Genomic DNA, 9778 nt, shown 5'->3' with positions numbered 1-9778 from the left:
ACATAATAATAATAATAATAATAATAATAATAATAATAATAAATAAATAAATAAAGCCAAGAGTAGTCGGTTGAAATCGGTTATGATCTTGTGTAGTATTCTTTTTCAGGGACGAAAAAGTCTTAAGTGTGGGGATATTTGATGTGTTGTAAAACACACTTATTTTCCGCGCCTTTTATCTACGTATTATATTATATTTTATGTATTTTTACTTGTTTTATATAGGTTTTACATAATCTTATTCATATTGTAGGTTATGGGTTACAAGATTGAAGAAACCGAGCTTCTTGAGCAGTTTACGAGCCTTATACACATGAGATTTCAAGAAACAACTCAAAGCCCGGCCCATATGCATCATGGAAGCCAAAGATTTACAACACTATTATAATATAAAAAAAATAAAAGAACCCTAAGCCTAGAAGCAGGCCGATCGGAAATCACAGCCAAGAGGTAAAGGAGAAAAAGTTTTTTGTCGGCTAGGTTTGATCGTGTGAAGGCTAAGGAAGGAAGAAAAAGCAAGAACCAAGTGTCGGCCACGTTTATCATCGGTTTTTACAGCCAAGAGCAGCCCCGGAACAGCCCATATCCTTTCATCTATTTCATTGTTAATACACTTTGATTTTCTTGTTCAATTGTTAATTTGTTTTGCATTTGCTTGAGAGATTGAATTGTTTATGAGTAGAATTGATTGTTGAATGATTATTATGATAATTGGTATGACTTATATGATGTTTTTATTAAGTGTTCATGGATGTCCAAAAATTATGCTAGGCTAAACTTGTTAGTTCTACCTAGGAATGATGATAACTGTTAGTGTTTGATGAGCTTGTTGGATTGTTTGATTAATAGACTTCAACTGTTATTGTAAAGTTTGATTTAGACATGAAAGAGGTTGTGTTTAAGGGATGGAAATTTTGGTAATTCAGTGCATAAACTCCTTGCGTTGGTTGATTAGTTTTGTATTGATTGATCGGTGCTTGTTTGATTCTAGACTTTGTGTTTAGGGTTTGTTTGCGGTAGGAACAACCGTAGGGTTTTGTTGCATGAATTTGTTGTTAAACACCTTCTTAGAGACCGAAAGGTGATAAGAAGTTAGGGTTGTCTCATTGCCTTCGCATGCTAGAATAAGAATTGCGCGAGAGCGAGTTTGTTTCTTGTCAGGTTTAGGTGTTTGAGCGACTAGTTGATCTATTTTGGTTTAAGTTGAATTGTTCCTCTATCCTTGGTTGTGTAGTATTCATTTCCATTAGGTTCGAGTGTTGGTGAGACCGAGAGGTGAGTCAACATTAGAACACGTTAACAATTATTTTCCGGTTTGGTCGTTTTAGCCGATTAAGAGTAGTTAGGGTTTTATTGAGTGAGACCGAGAGGTGATCCAGTGAGCCTGAGCAATCCTTAATCGTGTCATCTTTAGGGACCGGTGTCTAGAGATCATTCAATCAATTAGCTTGTTAGGCCTACAGTTTGATTCAGACCTAGGTAGACGTTTTTCTCCATCCGAAGTTAACACAGTTATTTTGTCGTTAAGTTTTCTATTTTAGGTAACTTTCGTCAGTCAGTCTAGTTAGTCCAGTTAAATTAAAAGAAATCAAAAATCAATTAAATATTATTCTTAGGTAGGTCTTGTCTAGGGTTAGTGATCTTTAGTGTTCTTACGTGTCCACGTGTTCGATACTCGGACTTCCTAGTTTTATACTACTTGCGATCGGTACACTTGCCGGTTGTGTGTGGTTTAGGATTTTCGTTTTATATTTAAAGCTTAGTTGTGAGGGTTATTGTTATAGGGTTATCCGACACAGATCAGAAACATTTATAAAATATAACTAGATGATACTATATACTTCACAACTTTTGTTATCATGCAAATAAATATTTAAAAAAGACAAATGAGACTTATAAAATTCATCCATTAAAACCGAATTTCATGAGAAATCAGGACATGGTTGATGAGGGTGATTTTTCATATAATCTCATTCTTAGTGATTTTAAATCATGTTTTAGATGCCTTAAACATTACTTGGCTTAAGAAATAAGTATGCATCCACCAAAAGTTATATTTCACTTACATTCGTGGAACTTATTCAAACGAAAAATTCATACAAAATTCATTTATCATTTAAAAGGCGATTTACTTGTATCTAATATGTATTTTATGGTCCATGGTCTTAAAAAAATCCATTTATATATATACTTAATATGATTTCTTCTAATTATGTTCCTATGTTTCTTATGACATCTGAATGTTAAGGAAACCAAATCAAGTCTAATGTATATATATGACAGATTCCCACGTCACGCACATCATTGAAACTTCTCTTATAGCTTTCCTAGAGACATCGAAGATCAGTGGGGGCATTAAGTCCTTAATCATAACTTGCAAGATTGTAAGAGGTGGATAGTGAAAACTGGATGTCAACTCAATTGCACCTCTTGTACAAGGCACTGTTCCATCAAAACTTATATCCTTGGAATTTAATACTACTCTTACAAAAGTTTCATTGTTGCTTAATATTCAGGTTTCTTACTAAAATAATCCTCACCAAGAGAAACCATGACCTACAATATTAAGTTGTTTCTCTATTAGAATATATCAGTCTTTCAAAATAAGCATGCCAATTTCCTAAAGGTTTCTAAGGTCAGTAGGAGCAGTAAAAGCCCTTATAATGACTCTTTCCTCCCCGCTTCTTGTACTTCAGACAGGTCATTATCAGGACTTTTGCTGATCCCACCGAACTTAGAAACCTTTAGGAAATTGGCATGTTTATTTTTAAAGGCCGATATGTTCTAATATAGAAACAACTTAATAATGTAAGTCGTGGTTTCTCTTGGTGAGGATTATTTTAGTAAGAAATCTTAATATGCCCATATTAGAGCAACAATGAAACTTTTGTAAAAGTAGTATTAAATTCTAAGGAGATAAGTTTTGATGGAATAGTGTTTTGATGGAGCAGTGCCTTGCACAAGAGGTGTAATTGTGTTGATATCAAGTTTTCACTACCCACCTCTTGCAAATCTTACAAGTTATGATTAAGACACTTAATGCTTCCGCTGATCTTCGATGTCTCTAGGAAAGTTATAAGATAAGTTTCAATGATTTACGTGACGTGGGAATCTGTCATATATACATTAAACTTAATTTGATTTCCTTAACGTTCAGATGTCATAAGAAACATAGGAACATAATTAGAAGAAATCATGCTAAGTATATATATGAATGGATTTTTTTAAGACCATGGACTATAGAATACAGATTTGATACAAGTAAATATCATTTTAAATTATAAAAGAATTATGTATGAATATTCCGTTTGACTAAGTTCCACGAATGTAAGTGAAATATAACTTCTGGTGGGCCCATACTTGTTTCTTTAGCCAAGTAATGTTTAGGGCATCTAACACATGATTTAAAATCAATAAGAATGAGATTATATGAAAAATCACCCTCATCGACAATGTCATGATTTCTCATGAAATTTGGTTTTAATGGATGAATTTTATAGGTCTCATTTGTCTTTTGTTAAATTTTATTTGCATGATAACAAAAGTTGTGAAAGTATATATATCATTTGTCTTTTGTTAAATTTTTATTTGCATGATAACAAAAGTTGTGAAAGTATATATATCATCTAGTTCTATTTTATAAATGTTTCAATCCATATATTGATATAACAAATAGTATGTGAGTTTAAGGTAAGATTGACTTTATGTTGGCTATGCAAACCTCATAGCTATCATAATGTAGCTTAAGTATTGATACTAAATTCTTATTAGTCTCCAGAATATGTAAGGTAACATAAAGCGTAATTAGAAGACAGTTTATCATGGTTCTAATAGTCTTAACATTTAAATTTGTCACTAACACTCATGTTAGTTATTTGTTGATTTCGGGTAAAAATATAGAACTAGACTCAACCAACCATGTGTTAATAGGAATATTAAGATTAATAGACTTAAATATCATTAATATACAACTATCAATTTTAGCCAGTTGTTCTTTTGAATTATGGGTAGTCTTGTTGCTTATGCCTAATCTAATGGCATATTTTTGCAATATGACTTCTCCTTAGAGAACTTAAAGCTGGAAGTAGGGCTGGCAATTCATGTCTTAACAGATTTAATAGGAAAGCAACGGCACGCTTAACACAAGTATCAAACATGAATACTACTCATTTAACTATTTTATATGTCATGACTATAAGGCAGTTTTAAGTTTCATATACCAATAAGGGAAAATCATGAATTCTGACCTACTAATTTCAATTACTTAAGAAAATAAAAAAAATCACATACCGCGCTTTTTTGTCTAACAGATCTTATCGTGTCTTAAACAGGTACCCAATTGCTAGCTTTAGCTGGAAGTAATACCTGTATCTTGTCTATGAACATTAGAATTATCCTCTTTTAGGTTTTAGTGGTAGTGAGTTGAATAACATCTTATTTCCAGTGCCATACATTTCTTTCTCGTACGTATGTTGTTGATCAACACGCTCATTTTTCTTTGGTACTTCTGAATGTTATAATTGAGTCTTGAGGCATTAAATTGTAGTAGTCAAAATTAGTATGTAATGCACTGGAAAAATGTGATTATTTTCATGTGTAAGCCCTTACTTTTATGGTCATGGTATTGTATATTATGATGTATTCAGGGATACCATTTAACATTATAGTTAGAATTTAGAAGTAATACATGCATCTTAGGAGTTATTTTGATTAGTCTTAGGTAGGGTTGTCAATTTTACCCGAAACCCAACTCGAGAAAACCCATACCCGAACCCGAACTAAGCCAACCCGAAATACCCAAACCCGATAAAAGACTAACCCGAACCCAAACTAACACGACCCGAAAAACCCGAACCCGAACTGAAGTAATTCGGGTTGGTTCTTGGGTCTGATTTATTGGTTTCAGGTCAACCCGAATAAACTTTTAGTTTTAAAACCAAATATATTTTTTGGTATAATAAGCTAAGTCTTAACCACTGAAGTTATCAGAATCTGACCTTAATCGACTATTGTCATTCCACCTATTATAGATCGACTATTTACTGATAATTTAAGTTTTTAGTTTATGACTAATAGCAACCGCAATCGAATAACCAAATCACTGTCGATTGAAGACAATTATGGTTAGAGTTTGCTTTACTTTTCATTTGAATTGTTTTATCATGTTATGTTAGTTTATTATTTGGTTATTTACGTTACAAGTAAAAAAGAATATGTTGTTTTAGTATTAGCATTGTAATTTTTACTCTTTTTTGTTTTGTTTTTTTTTTTATTTTTGTTTCCTTGGATACTTGAAACTCAATTAATCCAACACAAAAAAAACCTGAACCCGAAAAACCTATGAGAGATTTGGGTTGGGTTTCGGGTCAAGATTTAAAAATTTCAAACCCGAAGAACCTGAAACGAAAAACCCAAAACCCAAAAAACAGACCCAAAGAACATCCCTAGTCTTAGGAAAAACTAAATCTAGAATAACTCTAATGATAGTATTTATTTAAATAAGTTCTTGATTATTATTATCATAAGAGACATTATGATTGACTCATCCCATTTGTGATACTCTAGTTTCAATAGAATGATTGTTATTAAAAAAAATAGTAGGATAGTCATATCATGTCTTAAAGGATAATTAAAACTGAGAAGAGCTAAATGTTTTTGAAACTCTTTTTGATGTAAAACTTATATTATATTTTAACATTAGAGTGGATGATTTTGATGAGATAGTTATTTATAGAAGAAAATTATATTGATTAGTGAGTATTTTATGGGATATTAAAATTACAAATATTAAAATTTATGATCGTTAATGTGAGGATCATTATATTTTATTGAAGATGTGATATGTCTATTAATAACATCAAACTAATAGTCTATAATTAAAAGTCCTACTTAAACAAAAAATAAATCACTTTTGGGCAGAATTAAAATTTATTTAAGTATGTGTGCAAAACAATTGTAACACATCACCTTTAGATAGAAGTGAGACAATTATTTTAATTATGTACGGACTAGTTTTGCTAGATAAAAACGTAACACGTCACTTTTAGGCAGAAGTGAGACATTTGCATAATGTTAGGCAAAAACTAACAAAAGCTTTTAATTAGACTTGAATGATATGGTTAATGTAACACATCACCTATACATCAAAATTCACTCAAGTTAAGCTTTTTATGTTTTTTGTAAATTTTATAACTTTTAATTGTTTACAAAACATTTAATTAGGAACAGTTTACAGGAAAATTAGAGTTCTCGGGAAATTAGTTATCGAGACTTTTGAGTTCTTGGGAATTATGACTTCTCGGGAATTTTAGTGAGCCCGGATTTTAGTTGGTTTTCGGGAGTTTTCGGGTTTTATAAGGTTTTTGGGATTTTGGTAAAACAAAACCATTTTAGAAAAAACCGAAATTTATTTTTAAAAATCCTTAACCCATAAACTATTTTTAACTCATAAATTATTTTTAAATCCCATAAACTAATTTATGATAAATATGGAATTCGAATTTTATGGATTATCTTATTTCCTAATTTAAAGGATTTAATTATAGTTATCCAAGATTTTGAAATCTTTTATTGATAAAACTATATTATGTTTCAAAATTTTTTAATAGATAAAAATCAATCAAAATTGCAAACAACATATTTTATTCCTACAATTCATCCAAAATAAGGATGATTCTTCGAATTTTATAATGAGCATGAAGAACGTCTTCGAAGAAACTTTATTCAGTTTTCTCTGGAATCGAAATCTTAAACATAGTTTTAACAAATTTCGAGTATATTAGAGATTTAAATATGAATTTTAGCTATTATAACTAGTTTTCTTAAGAAGACATGAAAACAGAAAACAAAATAAATTAGGGTTTTAATCAAAATTCATGTCTTTCTATTTAATTTCCATATTTAGGGAAAACATGAAGAACTGGTTACCAACATCGCTTTGATACCACATGTTGATCAGTTCTTCATGAAAATAATAGAAAACATGATAAATATTAAATCTATGAACATGTTATAGCAGGGAGAGTAGTAACCGCAGCAGAGTATGACGTAGTCGACATGTTTGTCATCTTGATCAAGTTCCCCGTTAGGATGTATAGCTAAGGATGGTGTTTGGTTCTTAAGAGGAACCCGGTTTAGAAGAGAGGAGACACATAAAATTGTATGTGAAAATTAGGTTATGATGTTAATTTATTCTCTCTATATACACACCTAAGGGGAAATCCTTTATTAGCTAGCAATGGTAATATGGTCCATCAACAATTACCAAACTAATATATAATAAGGTATGTTGATAATTTTTTCTATTATAATATAAATGATAACGATAGTCATATTAATAAATATAATATATTTATTTATTCTTACATGGCATACCACTCTCTTCATGTGTAAAGGGGTGTTAAATGCAAGATGGGTTAAAATGTTAACGGGTTGTAAAATTCTCTACACACATAATGATTTAAGAATTGATTTTACATTAAATAAAGAGAGGTAAATGTATGTGTTGGAGGGGGGGGGTAACTATTTTCTTCGAGTGAGATGAAGTGAAATGGAGTAGAGTAAGTAATGTGATGCCTACATAAAGTTAAGAAGCGTGAATGTATACCTCATGGCATAACTGAGACAGCGTCAACTCGTGTTCATAAACTTAGGATATTAGTCACAAGCTGAAGAATGTTTACAATAAACCATGTCCTGTCGAAACACCACATTTGTGTCTCATTTAAACATAAATGAAAAACTTGATTAAATAAAAACTAATAGTCATTGGCATTTCACGTAAAATAAAACACAAATTTATTGATAACATCCTCGAAAGGGAACTAATTAACTTCTTGAAATCATTACCAAAAACTCTTTTAAGGTTTTTTAACTACCCGCCGGTAGTGTGTCTTCAAAGAGCTTTCAAGAGCCGACTTATCATCGAGTGGAAAGAAAAACGGATACAATTCATACCTAATGTAGCAACTACTAAATATAACCCGACACCCTTTCTTGTTGTCACAAAAAGTCTGGCCGAGAGCCATCGCTAAACACTGTCCGCACGAAAGCGACGACAAGTCTCTAGTACATTGAGCCAATGCATAAAGCGTCTCAAAATCCGACAACTTAGTCTCCCCAGTCCCAAGCCGTTTGAAGCCCGGGCCTGCAGCTAATGTATTTACCCGGTACATAAGTGCCCCAAGCGTATTATTAAAAGTTTCTGGGTCCGTCACATTTTCAACATTAGCGTAAATCAATCCGTACCCGGTATCAACTTGACCAAAAAAGTTTTTGGTATCGTACCTTATGAAGCAATACTCATACCATAGCCGAGCATCGACTCGGTCAGGGCAAATTGTTTTTATTTCTTTTGCGTTTCGAGGCAACTTGAGCATTCTTCGGTGGGGACGTCTCCTCGGCATTGGGCTAGCCCAAAGACTTGGGTTTGGCCCGTGCCGAGTGAGATCGCACTGTAGCCTGATTTGGAGGCGGTTTGGACCAGTTTGGCTAGAGCCGAGTCGATGTTTTTAGTTATCTCGGGTGAGGTGGTGTTTGAGTTCTCGTTGCAAAGTTGTGCCGAAGGATCAGCTGATTCTACGTAGAGAATGAATAGGGTAAAGATAAGGAAATAATAGTGAGAAAAGGCCATGTTTTGGATATGTGTTTGGAAATTGGATCACTTAGGTTACTATTATATATAGCCGTATATTTTTAATTCTTTTATCGGCTTCCTTTTTGAAAAATAATTATAGTAAAATAATAGTTAATTTTGTGACCAAACTGGGCCACCAACAAAGGTGACCATTTGGCCGCCACTAGTCAGCAGGTGCTATCTCATACGTCATACATGGCTCGGTCGATGTTTTAGACATGGTCTTGGTAAGAGCTTTTGAGCTTATAATATTAAAGGAAAAAAGTTATATATATAAATACTTTTTAATCTTAACTGGTGAATTTGACTTAAAATAACTAAAAAAACTAATAAAGAGTCAATAAAAAAAATATGAACAAGTTTATTAAATATCAACAAACTATTGAGCCTGGTAAAGAAATTGTCGATCTTTTAAGAATTTTTATTACATATACGGGCAAATTTTTTGTATTCGTCTTGAGCATTAGAAATTTTAAAAGTACCCATGTAGTCAATGAGGTGATTGTACGTTGGGCATAGAAGATTGTAGTCTACAGTGTGAATTTGGTCATAGGCCATTAAGGAGCCGATATTTTTGAAACATTTTGTTATTGACATAGTCAGTCAACTCTTTATTGGACCCACAACGTCACCTTGTTTCAACGGATATTTGTGTTTCATATGTATAAACTAAAATGTCAACGGGAGATAATAACAGTCAATAAAGGTTGGCAATTTTTGTAAAGTTAATTTGTTAAAAGAGAAAGTTATAAAACGCATCGTTAAACTAAAGACATATTGATATTATGTTGCATGAAACACACGAAGCAAAACAAAACAAGTACGAAGGTTTATACACATACACGCCTTTTAATTATATCTTTTGTCTAGATAAAGACTTGAACTCAAAAACCTTAATGTTTTTATATTTATTGATTGCCATGATATTGTTTGGGCAAAGGTCTAGAAACATTAACTTGAAAAAGTCTAATGAGTAAACATATTAAGAAACATTAACTTGAAAAAGTCTAATGAGTAAACATATTATATTTTTATGCATAGACGAACGTATGATTTCAGTAGGGGGGCCGTTGTCCCCTTTAAATAAAATAAGGTAGTGTTATACACATGTTAAAATCTTGAGCGCCTCCCATAAATGTTGCA

The 9778-nt window shown here is 32.1% G+C and overlaps 1 pseudogene; it reads right to left on the bottom strand.

Annotated features, from left to right (window-relative positions):
- Positions 1-7841: 7841 nt before the first annotated feature.
- LOC143635111 (cysteine-rich repeat secretory protein 55 pseudogene) lies at positions 7842-8632 on the bottom strand (annotated as a pseudogene).
- Between the last annotated feature and the right edge of the window lie 1146 nt (positions 8633-9778).

Source organism: Bidens hawaiensis, unplaced genomic scaffold (assembly GCF_021521415.1).
Source record: "Bidens hawaiensis isolate Kalapana, Puna unplaced genomic scaffold, B.hawaiensis_p1.1 tig00007411_1, whole genome shotgun sequence".
Taxonomy (NCBI): Eukaryota; Viridiplantae; Streptophyta; class Magnoliopsida; order Asterales; family Asteraceae; genus Bidens; species Bidens hawaiensis.
Note: the sequence above shows the minus strand (reverse complement) of the source record. Positions and strands in the feature narration are given on the sequence as shown.